General features: G+C 46.9%; 1 protein-coding gene and 1 pseudogene across 1 annotated transcript in view; one reads left to right on the forward strand and one right to left on the reverse strand.

Moving 5' to 3' along the window:
* Positions 1-20844, reverse strand: part of TMEM178B (transmembrane protein 178B) — a 408058-nt gene that overhangs the window by 338583 nt on the left and 48631 nt on the right. The window lies entirely within an intron of this gene.
* Positions 15284-17812, forward strand: LOC148504603 (E3 ubiquitin/ISG15 ligase TRIM25-like; annotated as a pseudogene).

Consider the following 20844-nt stretch of genomic DNA (forward strand, 5'->3'; position numbering starts at 1 on the left):
AGTCAGACGCAAGTGAGAATGCAGACGGATCCCGTGTGCATGCGCCATAGTGAGGAATAGCAGACTGCACAGGCAACGCACCAGGCATAAGTACAGGGTCCGAGATATAAAGAGCGGATGGAATGATCTCCCTGTGGCTGGGCATTGGCCGTGTGAGCGCACGCAACAGTTCAATCTGGTGGGACATGGGTGTATAGGCGGACTTCCATGCTTGGTTGCGTAGTGGAACGATATCTTGCACCCAGCACGGTGCGGGATGGTGCATTAGACCAGCCTTTGGGGTAAATGTAACAGGCTGCGGACTACAGGCAACGGCGAGCTCCGAGCGAGACTGCCCCATGCCTTTTAAATGGCTGACACTTTAAAACATCGGGCAGTCTGGCATGGGACTCATCGCAGCCTATTACATTTACTCCTGCATTTGCGCATCTGTACAGGACTTTTAATGTTTCAAGATCACACGGGGGAAATGTAATAGCCTGCGAGATACAGGCATCGCCGCGATTCTGGCGAGTCTCCCAAATTTTTTTAAAGTGACAATAATTTAAAAGGCAAAACCAACCAAAATTATTGTCGCTTTACAAAAAAAAAAAAAAAAAATGGACGCCAATACCTACATCTCCCCGGCTATATTAAATTTTCTTGCGACCAGGACTATAGGATTGATTGGGGCATCAGCCACCCCTGGTTTTATCATTGCAATATATTTTATTTCCTGCAGTGCATCTGCCAGCATAAAATATAAACAATGATCATGTAACGTTACTTATAGTACAAAGATGGGGCCTGATTCAGAGCCGTTCGCTATTTGTGGTCGTTCGTTCAAAAACAAGGGGTGGCTATTCAAATGATCCGTTCGCAAATTGCAGTCTGTTCCCACCTCTAAGTCTGAACGAGCGAGCAAAACATACGCTCGTTTTTTTGATAAAAACGCCCCCTGGCCGCACGCACCATACGTCATGTCCGCTATTTATTAGATTAATCGAGTACATCGTACAGCGTATGAACTGCTCGCTATTCTTGTGGTTGGTGTTTTCAACCGCTATTTTGCGAGCAGTTCTGAGTTAAAAAAAACCAAGTGACGTGGTCAATGACGCTGCTGTATTAAATATGCACTCCCTTAAAACGCCCGTTTTGACCTTTAAGCACGCCTGCGTTCGGATCTCCACTCCCCGTTTTCAAGCACCTTCCCCTGTTACCACCCACATACGCCTCATTCTGTCACTCAAAATAGCAGGCCCTCGCTATATTGCGTACCAACGATTTTCGGCCGCACTGACTGGTTCGCGCATGCGTACTAAAAACCGTACGCATGCGCAGATGTGCGAACATCGCTCGGAACGAGCGTACTGCCGCTAGCGAGTGGCTCTGAATGAGGGCCATGGTTCTTGCATTTCATTATATAATGCAGATGAAGCACGGGGCAGGTTTGTCCGATGGCGTGCTTTGAAGACGATAGCAGGTGGAGTGGGGCTACAGTATCCTTGGTGGCAACAATCTGCACCTGGACGCAGGGGTCCGATCTGTTCTAGATATAGAAAAAGGGTTGTGGAGGAAATGTTTCATCCCCAGACGAGGTGGTGAGCCAGTCATATTGTGGAATGCTGTGTAGTGGACACGTTTCATTACGACAGCTCAGACACGCACCTCCCAAATGTCACGATTTTGGTGGCACCGTCCCGATTCGTGGGACTTGAATGGTGCAGAGCTTCTGTACAGATTGGAGCAAGGTTTGGGTGCATAGGGGCCAGTGGCAGATTTCCCACCATCATCACCATCTGTTATCAAGTATTATTATTTGTGTTACACACATACATTGGCCCCCACAGGAACAAAATGCACATACATTGGCCCCCACAGGAACAAAATAACATTGGCTGGCCCCCACAGAAACAAAAAAAACCACCACATTGCTCCCACAAAAAATCAAACCTTTGACTGGCCCTGACAGTAACAAAAACAACAGCACACATTCTCTCCCACATAAAAAATACATCAAAAACATAAAGATGTGCAATGAAGTAAAAGTTGACAAACAATAATGGACATATGTATTGGGGACTTTACTTCATTGAACGTCTTTATGTTTTTGATGTATCTACCTCGGTATTGGATCCGATTGATTGTTTGAATCCTGTTTTGCGTTGTATTACGTTTGTATCTTTATGTGACATCCACGTATAAAACCTAGTTATCATAACTATACTCCTGTTTCCGGTTCATTGGGATTAGCGCCTTTAATTTATGACATCATTCTTTGCATATCTATTAATCCTTGGGTGAGTACAAACTAAGGGATACGGTCATTCCATTAGGCCTGCTTTGATCCCAGAAGCACCCACACCAGCCCACTCCATTCCATTATCTACACAAATATGTGACTACCAAGCCCAGCCTCGCCCTGTGTGCAGAATGTGGTATCTGAGGGTCAGAGTTCACTTTCATTTCTCTCACCTGCTGCTAACGATGGCGTCTGCTGATCTGAGACAGGAGCTGGACTGTCCCATCTGCCTGAGCATTTATACAGACCCTGTAACCAGTGGCGTAACTATGGAGGGTGCAGGGGGTGCGGTTGCTATGGGGCCCGGCGGCTTAAGGGGCCCGCCGGCCCAGCGATCGCACCCCCTGCACTTTCCATATGCCGGGTGCCCGCTGAGATTGTGTCACCAGCGGACGCCCGACTCCCACTCAAACCCCCGGCGGCAGCCGGAGGACGGAGCTCACTCCGTCTTCCGGGTCCCGCAATGCACTATGGGAGTGACGTCATGACGTCACTCCCATAGTGCCGAGGAGCGGACGCCGGGGACGGAGCTCAGGAATGAGCTCCGTCTTCCGGGTCCCGCAGTGCACTATGGCAGTGACGTCATGACGTCACTCTCATAGTGCCGAGGAGCGGGCGACGGGGCGGTCGGCGGCTTCACAGGAGCGGGGATAAGGTAAGTTTTTTTTTTGTTTGTTTTGTGTGTGCGCACGCGCCCGCGCGCGTGGGGGGAAGTTACTGGGATCTCACTACTGGGGGCATTACAGAGGGCTCACTGCAGGGGGCAGCTACAGGGGCTCACTACTGGGGGCTCACTACTGGGGGCATTACAGGGGTCTTACTACAGGGGGCTCACTATTGGGGGAAGCTTCAGGGGGTCACTACTGGGGTCTCACTACTGGGGGCAGCTACAGGGGGTCGCTACTGGGGGCTCACTACTGGGGGCAACTACAGGGGGCTCACTACTGGGGGAAACTACTGGGGGCAGCTACAGGGGGTCACTACAGGGGGCTCACTACTGGGGCAGTTACTGGGGTCTCACTACTGGGGGCTCATTACTGGGGGCAACTACAGGGGGCTCACTACTGGGGGCACTGCGTAAGGGGCACCATTACAGTGGGCATTGCATAAGGGGCACCATTACAGTGGGCATTTAATGTTTTAGGGGAACTACTGTGGTTATTGTGTAAGACCTAAGTTAGGGGGGGCCCTTAAAAATGTTGCTATGGGGCCCAAAAAGTTCTAGTTACGCCCCTGCCTGTAACCCTGAGATGTGGCCACAACTTCTGCCAGGTCTGTATTGATCGAGTGCTGGATACACAGGAGGGGTCTGGAGTTTATAGCTGTCCTGAATGCAGAGCAGAGTGTCAGGAGCGTCCTGCACTAATACGGAACATTCCTCTGTGTAACATAGTGGGGAGTTTCCTGTCTACTCGGCCAGATCAGGAGGAGACTGGGATCTTCTGCACTTACTGCATTCACTCCCCTGTACCTGCTGCTAAATCCTGTCTGCATTGTGAGGCTTCTCTGTGTGATAATCACCTGAGAGTACACAGCAAGTCAGCAGAACACGTCTTATCTGATCCCACCACTTCCCTGGGGAACAGGAAATGCTCCGCCCAGAAGGAGCTTTTCAGATATTACTGCAATGAGGATGCTGCCTGTATCTGTGTGTCCTGCTGTCTGATTGAGGAACACAGAGGACATCAGATGGAGTCACTGGATGAGGCCTCTGAGAAGAAGAAGGAGAAGCTGAGAAATGTCCTACAGAAACTGAGCACAAAGAGAGAGCAGACTGAGAAAAGAGTCCAGAGTCTGCAGGAGAGAGGATCAGGGAAAAGCAGCAGATGTAACAGAGACAGTCACTGCCCTGTTTAGAGACATCAGGAGACAGCTGGAAGACCTGGAGAAGAGAGTCCTGAGTGAGATCTCCAGGCAGGAACAGCGCGTTTCACTCTCAGTCTCTGATCTGATCCAGTAGCTGGAAATAAAGAAGGACGAGCTGTCCAGAAAGATGCATCACATTGAGGAGCTGTGTAACATGTGTGACCCAGTGACTGTCTTACAGAAACCAGACACAGGTGACTTGTGTGATACTGAGGACACAGAGAGACATGATAACCAGGTCCATGGTGCAGGAGATCTGGATGTGGGTCTCATCACAGGGACATTACACACATTATCTGATATAGTAACAGGTATAAATACAGGGATCTATGTGCAGAAAGCTACAGACCTATTACTGGATGTAACCACAGCTGGTAATGATATACAGATATCAGGTAACAGGAAAACTTTATCATGGTCAGATATAAACCAGAATTGCCCAGTAACACCAGAGAGATTTCAGTGTAATCAGGTAATAAGCACCAGTGGATTCTCCTCAGGGCGACATTACTGGGAAGTGGATGTCAGTAAATCAGTGAAATGGAGGGTGGGGATGTGTTATCCCAGTATAGACAGGAGAGGACGTCAGTCACACTTTGGAGATAATAACAAGTCCTGGTGTGTACGTGGTTGTAATAATAATCAGTACTCAGTGAGACATGACAGTATAGTGATCCGGTTACCTGACAATGGCCCTCATTCAGAGCCACTCGCTAGCGGCAGTACGCTCGTTCCGAGCGATGTTCGCACATCTGCGCATGCGTACGGATCGTTATACGCATGCGCGAACCAGTCAGTGCGGCCGAAATTCATGTGCTCGCAATATAGCGAATGCCTGCTATTTTGAGTGACAGAATGAGGCGTATGTGGGTGGTAACAGGGGAAGGTGCTTGAAAATGGGGAGTGGAGATCCGAACGCAGGCGTGCTTAAAGGTCAAAACGGGCGTTTTATGGGTGTGCATAATTAATACAGCAGCGTCATTGACCACGTCACTGGGTTATTTTATAGCCAGAACTGCTCGCAAGTTTGTGGTAGCAAAAACCAACCACAAGAATAGCGAGCAGTTCATACGCTGGTCGATGTACTCGATTAATCTAATAAATAGCGGACATGACGTATGGTGCGTGCGGCCAGGGGGCGTTTTTAACAAATAAACGAGCGTATGTTTTGCTCGCTCATTCAGACTTAGAGGTGTGAACAGACTGCAATTTGCGAACTGATCATTTGAATAGCCACCCCTTGTTTTTGAACGAACGACCGCAAATAGCGAACGGCTCTGAATCAGGCCCAATATCCCCTATGACAGAGTGAGGATATACCTGGATTATGAGGCAGGAGAGTTGTCCTTTTATTCTCTGTGTGACCCCATCAGACACTTACACACAGTCAATGCCGCCTTCACTGAGCCCCTTCATGCTGCATTATTGGTACGGGGAGGTTCTATAAAAATTTCAGGGCGTGCCAGGACCTGGGAGGAATCACCAAGATGTAAGAAAGCCCGCCAGGGACTAGCACAGGAGGGAAATCTGTCTGGTTCAAGATGCAGCCAATAGGATGAAGCAGTGGGTGGAGCTACAGCTGATCTCCTGTGTTGCTCTATATATTGTGTTACCAGGTCCCATTTTCTCAGATTTGTCTTATTGTTAGGGGTGGCATCAACCAGTGGCGAATCCAGGGGAGGGGGGGGGGCGATCGCTCCACATACACATAGCCCCAATTCCTGAAAACCCTGCCCACTTATTTACACAGATCCATCACGCACAGGCTCAACCGGGGCTGCCTGTCATCAGCAGTGCAGGAGGCCACCCAGCACCAGCGTGATGTGCATAACTCCCAACGGTCCCGCTTCCAGCGGGCCAGTCCTGTTATTCTGGGGCTGTCCCGTCCGTGGGCCGCAGTGTCCCGTGGTGGGGGGGGAGTTGGGAGAGCACAACTTGCAGGAGGAGAACAGATGCCATGTGCATGCGCAGCGTCTCGGAGAGTGCTGGGCACGCCCCAAAGTGACGAAAACGGGGGAGGCCGCGACGCTCCGGCCCGTTTTCCGTAACATCCCCCCCTTTTCCCTTAAGCCACGCCCCCTCTTCGGACGCGCGACCTGTCCTTCACAACTTTAAATGTTGGGAGGTATGGATGTGCATGTGACAGACTCTCTGCAAGCAGACACTCAGAGAGTCTGTCACCTGCGCATGCGCACTGAAGACAAGAGTGATGCTGAAGATCCATCGAGGCGGGCGCCATCTTGAGCAGTGGAGCTGACTGGGCTGTGACGGAACGGTGGTCTGCTGTTAAATGCAGATTCTTTGTTGCTGTGCAATGTGGAGCGTATCATTAGGGTTCAGTCAGTGGATCAGGTGCACATGTGGGGCTGGGAGGAGCTTGCTTGTGGAGCATATTAAAGTGGGAGGGGGGTCTGGTGCATATGTGTGCTTGTAGATCATATTGATGATGTGGGGGGAGGAGCCTGCTTGTGGAACATAGTATTATTGTAGGGGGATCCAGGGGGGGAGTCAGTATTGTTCTTAAACTGCCCCCCCTAAAAGTAAAGTCTAGATCCGCCACTGCCATCAACTGGTTAACCTTGATAGATGGTCGATGGTTTTTAACCAACAAGAGGAAACCATAGATGGCTGAACCAACACTGGGTCACTTGGGAGGTACTTAGTAGCGTGCTTGTTATAGGCTGAGCACAGATTGGGCCTGATGCTTAGTAGATTCGTTTTTCATCAAACTCTGCGTCACCCCCTGTATGTTATATGTATGTCCCTGTGTTCTGTATTATAATCATTGCATAAATTATCCGCATTTTCCTCATTATCTCCATTTTCCAATGGGAAATGTTGTGGGGTATGTGATCACCGCATGTACCTGTAGACAGTAATATGTATATATATATATATATATATATATATATATACGCCTAATGCTAATAGCTGTCTGTGCTGTGTGTCTGCCCTGTGCCCATTACTGATCTAATTCCCACCAGTCTAAGTGATGCTGTGAAGGGATTGGGCTGATCTGTCATCTTTATATAATACCTGTAATAAATCTAATATTTCACCTGTGCTGGTGTTTTGTCATTTTGACACAAATACATTTTGTTGGTGCTTTTATATAGGCAAGTAGCTATTTTCTGGTTTTGTATATAAAACGCAGAATATACATTATTAACAGGGGCGTTTCAAGAGAGGAGGGGGGCCGTGTGCAGTCTCTGTCCGGAGCCCCATCTCTCTCTTTCAGTGCAGCGCCGCACCGGTAGGCTCTAGTGTGCCCAGAGTCTACAGCACATGCGCAGGCCACCGGGAAAATGGCGCTGCTGCCATTTTCCCACTATTTTCCCCACTGCGCAAGCGCACAACCCCGGGAATATGGCAGCGGCAGCCATTTTCCAGGTGATTTTGACAGCGCTGATATGGCGACAATGTGGGACTCCTGTGGTGGAGTTTTAAGTGTTAAAAATATGGGTGCAGGAGGTACGGTGTGAGCCCCCTGGACCCATTATAGGAACGCCCCTGATTATTAATGTGACTACTGTTATTTACTAACTGTATTTGGCAGGAAAGAATATTCCCATTTGATTTTTTTGAAGGGGAAGACGATGGATGTGAGTATTTATAAAGTGAATTAGTAATTTTATTTTGTATTTGCATCTGTAATTAATGGTAGTTCACCTGGTAAATGTGACCTTAGTGTTTATTAATAACACTGTCCAGACACAGACAGGCTGTGTGTACAGTAACAGCAGCATTCATTATAAATCCTGTCCACACCGCCCGCATTTATCATACGCATTTACCATACATTGCAATCGTTCTGGTTTTTGACAAGACAATCCCTGTTTGCGGACCTCAAAAGGTTGGAATTCTGAACAAAAGTGGGCATTAATAGTGGATAGGGGGCAGGGTTGGGATTGCTATGCGCTCGCAAGCGGGTTGATGGTTGTGCATTGCACACGTGCGGCGTGCGCAAGAACCGCAGCGAGAGAGAAATTCTCCCGCTCCGGGGCTTGCTACAAACGGGGTGGCTGTCGATGTTGATCGACAGCTCGCCCCGTTTTGTAGGCATTTGGACAAACGGAGGCGTTCCTGAAGGAACATCTGCCGTTTTTGGGCGGCCCTACTGACATCACCAGTGATGTCAGTAGTGAGCTTCCGGCTCTATTAGAGCCTGAAGCTCACTGGGGCTTGCGGCAGATGAGACCCTACCACAAGGGTCTCGTCGCAAGCCCGATGGTTGCGATGGTCGCGACCATCATCTGGCCGCCCGCTAAAGCTGTGGGTGGTCACCCACAGCTTAGTGAGCGGCCAGAAGGCAGGGTAAAAAAAAAAAGCGGTGGCCCTGATTCAGGGCGAGCGCTCGATCAGGCCCTATATCCCATGATTCTAACAGGAACTACAAGTCACATAACTAACTGTAAACATGGTACTGATGGCAGCACTGGCCCCCTCCCAACATTATAGGGACAGGTGGTATCACAGTGCACACTGGCCTACTCTCACCCAATGTACGGGATACTCCCGAATCTCAGATGGCTCTCCCAGACACCCGGAAAGGTAGGCAAGTCTCCTGGAAGGTCTCCTTCGTCACTGGCAAAGTCGGCGTATGGGTGGTTTTACGCATTTCACGTTGTATAGCAGGGGCAGAGCCACAATGATGCAATCCTGGTGCCATGCCATCACATTGTCCACTTGACTTCACCATGGCAGGAATGTCACAATGGGGACTTAGTCATGCACACAGGGGGAGCGTTGACATCACCATAAGGGCATAGCCACACCATAAAAAAGTGCTGTACTGCCCTGTACTTTCCCCCCGTTTATTGTTATGGACATGCGATGACATCCACCCACATTCTATTGGACATCAACTGTTATATATTGTATAATTAAACAACTTTCATGCATATTGCCTCGAATTGTCACCCAGATGTTATAGCGCCTCCAATGCCCAATTACAGTATTGCTTCTAATATCAGTTCCACATATCCAGCCAGATTATAAAGATCCCTACTGTCCACTCATATTGCTCATTATTATATAGGGCCAAATTCTAAGTCAGACGCAAGTGTGAATGCGGACGGATCCCCTGCGCATGCGCCATAGAGAGAAATCGCAGACTGCACATACGCCGCACCAGACATAGGCACAGGGTCCGAGATAGAAAGAGCGGACGGGATGATCCCTCTGTGACTCCGTGAAATGAGCGTTTCTGAACGGCAACTGGGCGATGGCCGTGTGATCACACGCAACAGTTCAGTCTATTGGGAGTGACATAGGCGTGTAGGGCGACTTCCATGCTTGTTTGCGAGACGGGACGCCTGATTCAGATGGGTATTTTGCACCAATCACGATGCGGGATGGTATATTAGATTGCTGGCGTCTGTGAGTTCGGGTGGCAGTCGGGAAGCCGACGGACGTAATCCCGACTGCCGGCTTCCCGACTGTCTAATCCCGGCAAGGGTCTAAAGACAGGCATTGAAATCCCGACGCCTGTCATTAGACATACGCCAGGAGACCGACGCCCGCCATCCTGATCAAAGGGGTGCCGAGCGTGTATAGGGGGCTTAGGGATAGGCACCCCCCCTGGGAGGTTAGGGTTAGGCTAGGGGAAGGGGGGCTTAGGGTTAGGCACCCCCGGGGGGGACTTAGGGTTAGGCACCCCCCGGGGGACTTAGGTTTAGGCAGTGGGGAAGGGGGTGTTAGGTTTAGGCACTTAGAGGGGGGATTAGGGTTAGGCACTGGGGGGGAGGTTAGGGTTAGGCACCCCTAAGGAGGGTTAGGGGAGGGAATTAGGTTAGTCAATACGTACCTTAGGGACGATCGGGATTGTCACCCATGTCGGGCAGCCACTGTCGCATGGCCGGCGGTAAATCATACCGATTCCGTGAGTTCCGTGCGGGATTACCCGATGTTTTAAAGTAGCAGTCATTTAAAAGGCAAAACCAAGTCGATGCCTGAGGCGCAGCCTATTACATTTACTCCTGCATTTGCGCATCTGTATGGGCCTTTAAATGTTTCAAGTTCACATAGGGGGAAGTGTAATAGCCTGCGAGCTGCAGACATCGCCGTTATTCTGGCGAGTCACCAAAAAATTTTTAAAAGTGATAATAATTTAAGAGGCAAAACCAACCTAAATTATTTTGGCCTTACAAAAAAAAAAAAACAGGCACCAATGCCTACATCTCCCGGGCTATTAGACATTTCCTTGTCTCGCAATACGGACTATAGAATTGCCTAAAGGCATCAGCCGGCCCTGGTTTTATCATTGCAATATATTTTATTTCCTGCAGTTTTCCTGCCAGCATAAAAAAATAAACAATGATCATGTAAGGTTGTTGTTACAATGGACGGGCCTGCTGTGTTCATTTTCATATTCTCTTAGAGTGTTCACCATCCTGTTCAGTTCGGGGATATCCAGTGTCTGTGATGGGGGACCGATTGAGGAAACGGGAGCTGATGGCAGTGCTGATGGAGTGGAGACAGGAGGAGTGCAATGCCAATCAGGGCAGTGTCTGACCAATCTTAGTACTGTTATTGATAAGAGAGCTGTCATTCCGGGTCCTCGGGGAAGGTGTGGAGGTTTATCGTCTGAAGATTCCTGTATTTGTGAGCTTTGTGGGTCCCTAGTTGATGAGAACTGTATCCAACGGTGCCAACCTAAATATAATCCGTACTGGGGTGGGTATCCTCTAGAGCAGGGGTCTTCAAACTTGGCCCTCCAGATGCTGTGGAACTACACATCCCAGCATGTACTGCACATAGTTTTAGCATGCTGTTATATCAAAAAGGTGGCAGTGCATGCTGGGATGTGTAGTTCCACAGCAGCTGGAGGGCCAAGTTTGAAGACCCCTGCTCTAGAGGATTATCATAGCATGGTAGGCAAAGTGTTAAATCAAACTGATTGCTGGGTGTGTTTACATGTGCCACAGGGACAGCATAACGTAGCGTTGGTGCCATTTCCGCTAAATACCACGGAAATTTTAGAATTGCAAAAAGGGAAAACCTTGGATGGAAAATTTCTCTCATCCAAACCACCTAATTTCAAACTCTATCAATTTCAAGTAGATAGATCACTTTTGTGTTTAAACATAACCAACCCCAATAAACCCGGAAGTTGGGAAGTGACGGGGAATAATCAGACGATGACCTTCACACAAAGAGCTGATAATGAGTCCATAAACTATGATCTGTTACGCTCAATTAAATCAAGTGGGAAACATTTTAGGTACCGAGTTCCCCCAAAGAAATTATTGGTAAGGTACCAGATGGTTATTGTGCTAAAATAATACAACCAGAAACTTGCATATACCAGATGGAAGAGCCTGAGATAGGATTGTTTGCAAGGGAAATGTGTTTAATGATAATGATGTATACCATTCCTTATGTTCTCCCCCGATAATGTATATTTTATATGTGGAAGAAAGGCATATAAATGGCTCTCCCCGAGTTCCGAAGGTTTGTGTTACCTGGGTAGAGTAGTCCCAGAAGTTATGACCCTCACACATGTTGAAATGCTTGGTATACATAAAAACACACCATCACCATATCTTCACACGCAATATGAACACAGAGGCAACAGAAACATGATACCTGGTGACATGCATAAAGCCGCTCAATTAATTAGTGAGACAACTGGCTTTCAAGTTTTAGTGGCACTGGATCCCACCAGAATTGCTCGGGGTACATTACATTTTAGATATATTCAGAAACTTGCTAAATTGATAGATAATATCACCGAGATGTACGATGACACATTCAGGTACACAGGGAGAGAATTGCAAGCGTACAAGAAAGGACTGGTGCAACACAGGCTAGTGTTGAATTATTTAACTGCTGTTACTGGAGGGTATTGCGTAATATTAGCCACCCAATTTGGTATAAAATGTTGCACTTATGTCACCAATGATACCAGCGACCCTAAGGAGGTGATAGACCGGAAGATGGATGAGATTCTGCAGCTAAAATGGGAATTTCGTAAGAACCATAACGCTTCAGTGGCTGAAGTAGGGGAAAAGATAGAAGGATGGGTGTCATGGCTGAACCCAGTGAAATGGTTCTCAGGTCTAGGGGAATGGGTCCAGGAAGTGATCGCCAGCATAGGCAAATTCTTGATCCTTATACTAATTGTCATCATAATAATTGGCATATGCGTCCGGTGTGCTCCTATTGTGTTGAAGTGTGGAAAATGTAAAAATAGAGTGAAACGAAAGATTTAAATAATGATGGTAGCCAGTATGAATACCGAGGTAAATACAGAACTGCATTACAACCCTGAGCTAGGAAGTACCATCATTTAATGTATTATATATTTAGACATGCATAGAATATATTATTGAAATGTTATTTTTAAAACACCCAGGTAATGTCAAGTCTCAATTCCCCTTCAAGACTGCTTTTATAAGACTGGTGCATCCCCACACCTTTTACATGATCTTCCAAGATCCGCGGTGTGCGTATAATAGTAGTTTTATGTCCCCACTCAGAGACACATTATTGATGAAGTAAGAACCACCTTGTGCCATCCCATAATAACACTAAATAATATGTAAATGTAAGCCTAAGTTAAAATTCCAACAACAGATTGTGATAGCAGGTTGTTTGCTATCAAAGGGTGGACTGTCGAAGCTGGATAATTGGCTGAGAACAGATCAGTTTAAAATTAAAATGCAGCGATGCCATTTGGCGACAGGCCGCAAGACTCCATTTTGGAAATGAGATCGCAAGACGCCATTTTGTGAATGGCCACCTAAGCGCCATTTTAGATAAACTTACCCTTTAGTACATGTGGCGATATTACTATTAGCAACATGCGATTGCATCTTTCATCATTTCTCATACACACATTAATACGCACAATTATGCTGTTAACTAGTCGCATATTAGCGAATGCATAGGACTTTGTATGAAACCGCTGTATTATTAGCTTTATGCGCATGCATCTGCCCCAAGTTAGCTAGCGTCTTTATATCAAACCCCGAATACTCATACATTACATATTCACACATAAGGTTTAGTAAGTTTTAAAGTATATGATTTAAGTTGGTTCAGTTAGTTTAAATGCTGTGAAATAAAGATATTTGATAACTTAGGTTCTGTACATGATAAGAAAGCAGTGTTTGGGTTCGTATTGATGCGTACTCTTTCAACAGAATTCCGGTACTATCAGTGTGGAGATCGCATCATGCATTCGCAACTTATGGACCGCAGAGACTACAAGCAACAAAATGTATATTTTAGGAACAACTGTTAGGATGCAGCATTGGGGGTGGGAAGGGAAGACCCCCATCTGTTAGAGGCAGGGAGAGTCTATTTGAACCAGCCTGTTAAATGCTCTGTAACAGATGCTTCTCCCCTGGGAACCAATGACATCAGCAACAAACTCCTCTATTGTCCGTTCTATTCTGGGGGGGTATAAAATGTGTGCTCAAACGCTGGGTTCTTGTCTTCTTGCTGAATGTTGAATGACGAGGGGTCTCTTGCTGATACCTATCACCGGGTCCGGAAGCTCTTCGTATGTATACTGTGCTTGGGTCTGTATATTTCCTTTGCGTCTAATTGTGTCTGGAACAAAGCGTGTAACTGACTGTACTTTTACTTGAATAATACTTTGTGCTTTGGAACCATATGTTCTAAGTCTGGAGTCTCTATTTACTGTATGATTGCGTACGCAAATTAGCGTCATCCTTAGAGGTTTATAGGAAGGATTTTAGAAGGTATAGGCAGGGGTATATAGAGGTTAAATTTTAATATCGTCAATTCTATACCTTTCACCTCACGTCAGCCACTATTTCATAATTTTAGATAATGTTGGTCAAGTAATATCCCCCCCCCACACACAAGCACATACAATCACAGTAATACCACCTTTGGGGGTGCTGCAGTACAACAACCTAACCACTAGGGATGATGACCGGAAGACTATGGGCCTGATTCAGACCTGCTCGCTAAGCAGCGGAAACTCTAACCGATAGTCGCCCATCTGCGCATGCGTATAATTCGCAATGCGCGTGCGCAAGCCAGTCTCTGCAATGGGGATTCGTGCGCTCGTAGCATATAGACTGGCCGCTACTTTGAGTGACAGATAGTGCCGTTTGTGGGTGGTAACTGGGGAAGGTGCTTGTGAACGGGGGAGTGGTGCAGCGAACGCAAGCGTGTCTGGCCGTCATAACGGAGTTTTGTGGGTGTGCATGATTAGCAAAGATGCGTCACAGTACACGTCACTTGGTTGTATTTTACACTGAACTGCTTGCAGGAGGGTAGAGTCTACCACAAGCGCTGCGATCGCTTCTGCTGGTCCTCGATGTACCAATGTTAACAGACACTTCCTGGAGATGACGTGCGCTAGTGGGCATCTCAAGACACGCTAATGGGCATCTACATACACAAAGTGATCGCTCGCTAAGACATAGTGGGCATGCCTTGCTGTGCGATCGCCTGCCATGCCGTCACTTTGCTGAATTTGAAAACGCTGGGTGCGAGCGTCCGCATCTAGCGACCGGCTCTGAATCAGGCACTATGTACAACTCCACATGAACAAGGTAGTAGGACCCCAAATTTTTTAAACGAAGCATCCCTAGGATCCACAAAAGGTTCATGCGATTGCAAAGACTGAGGACTATGAGGCAAACAAGTGCTGGAACTGCATTTCTGACCGGTATCCAATTAGCCCCAATATATTTTCCCGATATATTTCTGTGGCGAAAAAAGCGAGGATAATTCGCAGATAATCCCTGTTTTTCAACGATTTTTTTTTTCCCTATCGTATATGTTCTGGTGAACAAATAGGATAATTCGGCCGAAAACACATTGGATCCATGATAAGTTCACGGACCTATGTGTTTTCATCATTGTGCCGGTGAAAACACAGCACAGGTGCCGAAAAAAAAATCCCAAAAAGTGCCAGCAGCGGGCCGGACTTCGGGAGTAATTAGATAACTCCCTGGGGATCCATTAGTAGCGGTAATTTACAGCTGCTAATTGGATATCACCCTCTGACTGTCCGTTCCAGCAGACATCACGCACTGAGCACAGATATAATGTGACTACCAAGCTCAGCCTCGCCCTGTGTGCAGAATGTGACCTTACTGGTATCTGAGTGTCAGAGACTGTCACTTTCATTTCTCTCTCCTGCTGCCAGCGATGGCGTCTGCTGATCTAAGACAGGAGCTGGACTGTTCCATCTGCCTGAGCATTCATACAGATCCTGTAACCCTGAGATGTGGCCACAACTTCTGCCGGGTCTGTATTGATCGTGTGCTGGATACACAGGAGGGGTCTGGAGTTTATAGCTGTCCTGAATGCAGAGCAGAGTGTCAGGAGCGTCCTGCACTGATACTGAACATTCCTCTGTGTAACATAGTGGGGAGTTTCCTGTCTACTCGGCCAGATCAGGAGGAGACTGGGATCTTCTGCACTTACTGTATTCACTCTTCTGTACCTGCTGCTAAATCCTGTCTGCATTGTGAGGCTTCTCTATGTGATAATAACGTAAGAGTACACAGCAAGTCAGCAGAACACGTCTTATCTGATCCCACCACTTCCCTGGGGAACAGGAAATGCTCCGTCCATAAGAAGATCCTGGAGTATTACTGCACTGAGGACACTGCCTGTATCTGTGTGTCCTGCTGTCTGATTGGGGAACACCGAGGACATCAGATGAAGTCACTGGATGAGGCCTCTGAGACGAAGAAGAAAAAGCTGAGAAATGATCTGCAGAAACTGAGCACAAAGAGAGAGGAGACTGAGAAAAGAGTCCAGAGTCTGCAGGAGCGCAGGAGAGAAGAACAGGGAAAAGTAGCTGGTGTAACAAAGACAGTCACTGCCCTGTTTAGAGACATCAGGAGACAGCTGGAAGACCTGGAGAAGAGAGTCCTGAGTGAGATCTCCAGGCAGGAACAGCGCGTTTCACTCTCAGTCTCTGATCTGATCCAGCAGCTGGAAATAAAGAAGGACGAGCTGTCCAGGAAGATGCGTCACATTGAGGAGCTGTGTAACATGTGTGACCCAGTGACTGTCTTACAGGAGCCAGACACAGGTGACTTGTGTGATACTGAGGACACAGAGAGACATGATAACCAGGTCCGTGGTGCAGGAGATCTGGATGTGGGTCTCATCTCAGGGACATTACACACATTATCTGATATAATAACAGGTATAAATACAGGGATCTATGTGCAGGAAGCTACAGATCTATTACTGGATGTAACCACAGCTGGTAATACAGAATCTGATATAACAACAGGTATAAATACAGGGATCTATGTGCAGGAAGCTACAGACCTATTACTGGATGTAACCACAGCTGGTAATAATATACAGATATCAGGTGACAGGAAAACTGCATCATGATCAGATATAAACCAGAATCGCCCAGTAACACCAGAGAGATTTCAGTGTATTCAGGTAATAAGCACCAGGAGATTCTCCTCAGGGCGACATTACTGGGAAGTGGATGTCAGTAAATCAGTGGGGTGGAGGGTGGGGATGTGTTATCCCAGTATAGACAGGAGAGGAGCTCAGTCAGTCATTGGTATTAATAACAAGACCTGGTGTGTGCGTAGGTGTAATAATCAGTACTCAGTGATACATGACAGTACAGTGATCCAGTTACCTGACAATGGCCCTCATTCAGAGCCGTACGCTCTGAGCAGAGCGCACGCTCTGAATGAGGGCCGGGCTCCATTTTCATGGAGCGTCCTCCTGGACGCTCGTATAGCTGTGGGTCACAACCCACAGGCTATACGAGCGTGCATTTTGATGGCCGCGATGGTCGTGACCATCGCGACCATCGAAATTGCGAGCCGGAGCCTGCGGTTGAGGTTTTCAACCGCAAGCTCCGGAGTGATTTTGGCTCTATCAGAGCCAAAATCACTCCCACTGACATCACTAGTGATGTCAGTGGGCCGGCTTCTGACGGGAGGCGTTCCCGTGGGAACGCCCCCGTCAGGGAGGCACGCCCCCGGCACGCCCACCAAAGGGGGCGTGCTGTCAATCAACATTGACAGCACACCCTCTTTGATCGGACACAACGAGCGAAGGAAAGTCCTTCGCTCGTCGTGTCTGGCGCATGCGCACGACGGAGCTCCCTCCGTCGTGCGCATGCTCAGTGCAGACCATCGACCCACTTGCGAGCGGACAGCCGCTCGCGAGTGGGTCTGAATCAGGCCCAATATCCCCTATGACAGAGTGAGGATATACCTGGCTTATGAGGCAGGACAGCTGTCCTTTTATTCTCTGTGTGACCCTATCAGACACTTACACACCTACACTGCCGCCCTTACTGAGCCCCTACATGGTGCATTATTAGTAAGGAGAGGTCCTATAACTATATCTGGTGGAGTCAGGACCAGGGAGGAATCACCATGATGTAGGAAATCTGCCCAGGGACTAACACAGGGAGAGAAACTTGTCTGGTTCAAGATGCAGCCAATAGGATGAAGCAGTGGGTGGAGCTATAGCTGATCTCCTGTGTTGCTCTATATATTGTGTTACCCGGTGTTCCATTTTCTCAGATTGTTTTTATTGTTAGGGGTGGCATCAACTGTGTAACTCTGATAGATGGTCCATGTTTGACACCATCGATGGCTGAACCAAACTTGGAGGTACTTAGTACATACATGCCTACCCTCCCGGTTTTCGCGGGAGGCTCCCGATTTTTCGGGTAACCCCCCGCACCCCCGGAAGGGTAGGCATTTCTCCTGCATTCTGCCCACTTCCTAGTGAAGTGGGCAGAATGAGAATACCCACGGCGATCGCGGGTCTCCGTGTAGGGGCGGGGCTTAAAACATGATTCTACATGAATCATGTCATTTGGCCCCGCCCCTATGCAAATTCTAGCCTATTGCGGCAATTTTACCATGAGGGGGCAGGGCTTAATGACGCAAATCGTCAGGCCCGCCCTCATCACCCCCCTCCTGCTTCTCTTACCCGGGCTTCTTCCGGGAAGAGATCTGCAAAGGTAGGCAACTCTGACTTAGTAGTGTGCGTGTTATAGGCTAAGCGCAGTTTGGGCCTGATGCTGTTTTTTCTACCAATTCTGAGTCACCCCCCCCTGTATGTCATATGTATGTCCCTGTGTACTGCATTATAATCAATGTATACATTTTCCCAATTTTCCTCATTATCCCCATTTTCCAATGGGAAATGATGTGAGGTATGTGATCACTGCATGTATCTTGTAGAAAGTAATATGTGTATATACGCCTAATGCTAATAGCTGTCTGTGCTGTGTGTCTGCCCTGTGCCCATTACTGATCTAATTCCCACCAGTCTAAAGGCTCATACACACTACACCATAAAAGTGAACGATATGGACGATAGCGATATTGTTATCGTCCATATCGTCCAGTGTGTATGCCCAATATCGTTAACGATGCGCACTCTCACAAATCTTTAACAATATCTTTCATCGCCTGAACTTGCAGTTCAACCTTACGATATCCTCAGGAACTGCATGTTCAGGGATCATTAACGATATCGTTCAGTGTGTATGCATGTAGTCGTTGAGCCGGGAGTTAAGGGAAAACACTAACGATATCGCTCATGGAGCATATCATTAAGTGTATACCCGGCTTAAGTGATGCTGTGTGGATATTGGGCCATACTTACCAACTTTAGAGGAATCCTGTCCAGGACCAGCCAGAGAGGAGCTTCTGCTCTCAGCTTCTAGGGGCGGGGCCAGACTGTTGCCGTCATTAGGCCCCACCCTCTGTAAAGGAAAAGCCTGTGATTGGCGGGCCCGTGAGGAGGGACGAGGCTAAATGACGCAATCATTGGATTGGGTTAATCTGTCATCTTTATATAATACCTGTAATAAATCTAATATTTCACCTGAGCTGTTGTTTTGTCATTTTGACCTTAGGAATGTGCTGTTATATAGCCAAGTAGAGGAATGTGCTGTTATATAGCCAAGTAGAGGAATGTGCTGTTATATAGCCAAGTAGAGGAATGTGCTGTTATATAGCCAAGTAGAGGAATGTGCTGTTATATAGCCAAGTAGAGGAATGTGCTGTTATATAGCCAAGTAGAGGAATGTGCTGTTATATAGCCAAGTAGAGGAATGTGCTGTTATATAGTCAAGTAGAGGAATGTGCTGTTATATAGCCAAGTAGAGGAATGTGCTGTTATATAGCCAAGTAGAGGAATGTGCTGTTATATAGCCAAGTAGAGGAATGTGCTGTTATATAGCCAAGTAGAGGAATGTGCTGTTATATAGCCAAGTAGAGGAATGTGCTGTTATATAGCCAAGTAGAGGAATGTGATGTTATATAGCCAAGTAGAGGAATGTGCTGTTATATAGCCAAGTAGAGGAATGTGCTGTTATATAGCCAAGTAGAGGAACGTGCTGTTATATAGCCAAGTAGAGGAATGTGCTGTTATATAGCCAAGTAGAGGAATGTGCTGTTATATAGCCAAGTAGAGGAATGTGCTGTTATATAGCCAAGTAGAGGAATGTGCTGTTATATAGCCAAGTAGAGGAATGTGCTGTTATATAGCCAAGTAGAGGAATGTGCTGTTATATAGCCAAGTAGAGGAATGTGCTGTTATATAGCCAAGTAGAGGAATGTGCTGTTATATAGCCAAGTAGAGGAATGTGCTGTTATATAGCCAAGTAGAGGAATGTGCTGTTATATAGCCAAGTAGAGGAATGTGCTGTTATATAGCCAAGTAGAGGAATGTGCTGTTATATAGCCAAGTAGAGGAATGTGCTGTTATATAGCCAAGTAGAGGAATGTGCTGTTATATAGCCAAGTAGAGGAATGTGCTGTTATATAGCCAAGTAGAGGAATGTGCTGTTATATAGCCAAGTAGAGGAATGTGCTGTTATATAGCCAAGTAGAGGAATGTGCTGTTATATAGTCAAGTAGAGGAATGTGCTGTTATATAGTCAAGTAGAGGAATGTGCTGTTATATAGCCAAGTAGAGGAATGTGCTGTTATATAGTCAAGTAGAGGAATGTGCTGTTATATAGCCAAGTAGAGGAATGTGCTGTTATATAGCCAAGTAGAGGAATGTGCTGTTATATAGCCAAGTAGAGGAATGTGCTGTTATATAGCCAAGTAGAGGAATGTGCTGTTATATAGCCAAGTAGAGGAATGTGCTGTTATATAGCCAAGTAGAGGAATGTGCTGTTATATAGCCAAGTAGAGGAATGTGCTGTTATATAGTCAAGTAGAGGAATGTGCTGTTATATAGCCAAGTAGAGGAATGTGCTGTTATATAGCCAAGTAGCTATTTTTTTGCTTTGATTTCAAAACGCAGTATATAAATTATATACATTATTAATGAGGCTACTGTAATCTACTAACAGTATTTGGCAGGAAATAATATTTCCATTTGATTTTTTGAAGGGGAAGACAATGGATGTAAGTGTTTAAATAAAGTGAATTAGTACTTTTATTTTGTATTTGCAAGGGAAGATTGTTAGGCAAATTTGGCGTGGGTAATTTATTTATCGGACTGCTGTATGGGATTATTAAGGGGCCTATTTACTACAATCCGCATTTAAAATGCAGATTGTAGTGTGATATTTTTGACAATTCGCATTGTGAATAATATCACAGAGATTCATTAAAACCCCCGTTCCCTGCGGATCCCCACCACCATCTTTTAACTGTATTTTTCAGAAAAATTACCACGAGAAGGCGCTGTGCATGCGCCGCTACTTCCTAGTGAAGTGGGCAGAATGTAGAGAAGTTTGT

This window comes from Taudactylus pleione, unplaced genomic scaffold, assembly GCF_031769625.1.
Source record: "Taudactylus pleione unplaced genomic scaffold, aTauple2 ptg000465l, whole genome shotgun sequence".
NCBI classification, from domain to species: domain Eukaryota; kingdom Metazoa; phylum Chordata; class Amphibia; order Anura; family Myobatrachidae; genus Taudactylus; species Taudactylus pleione.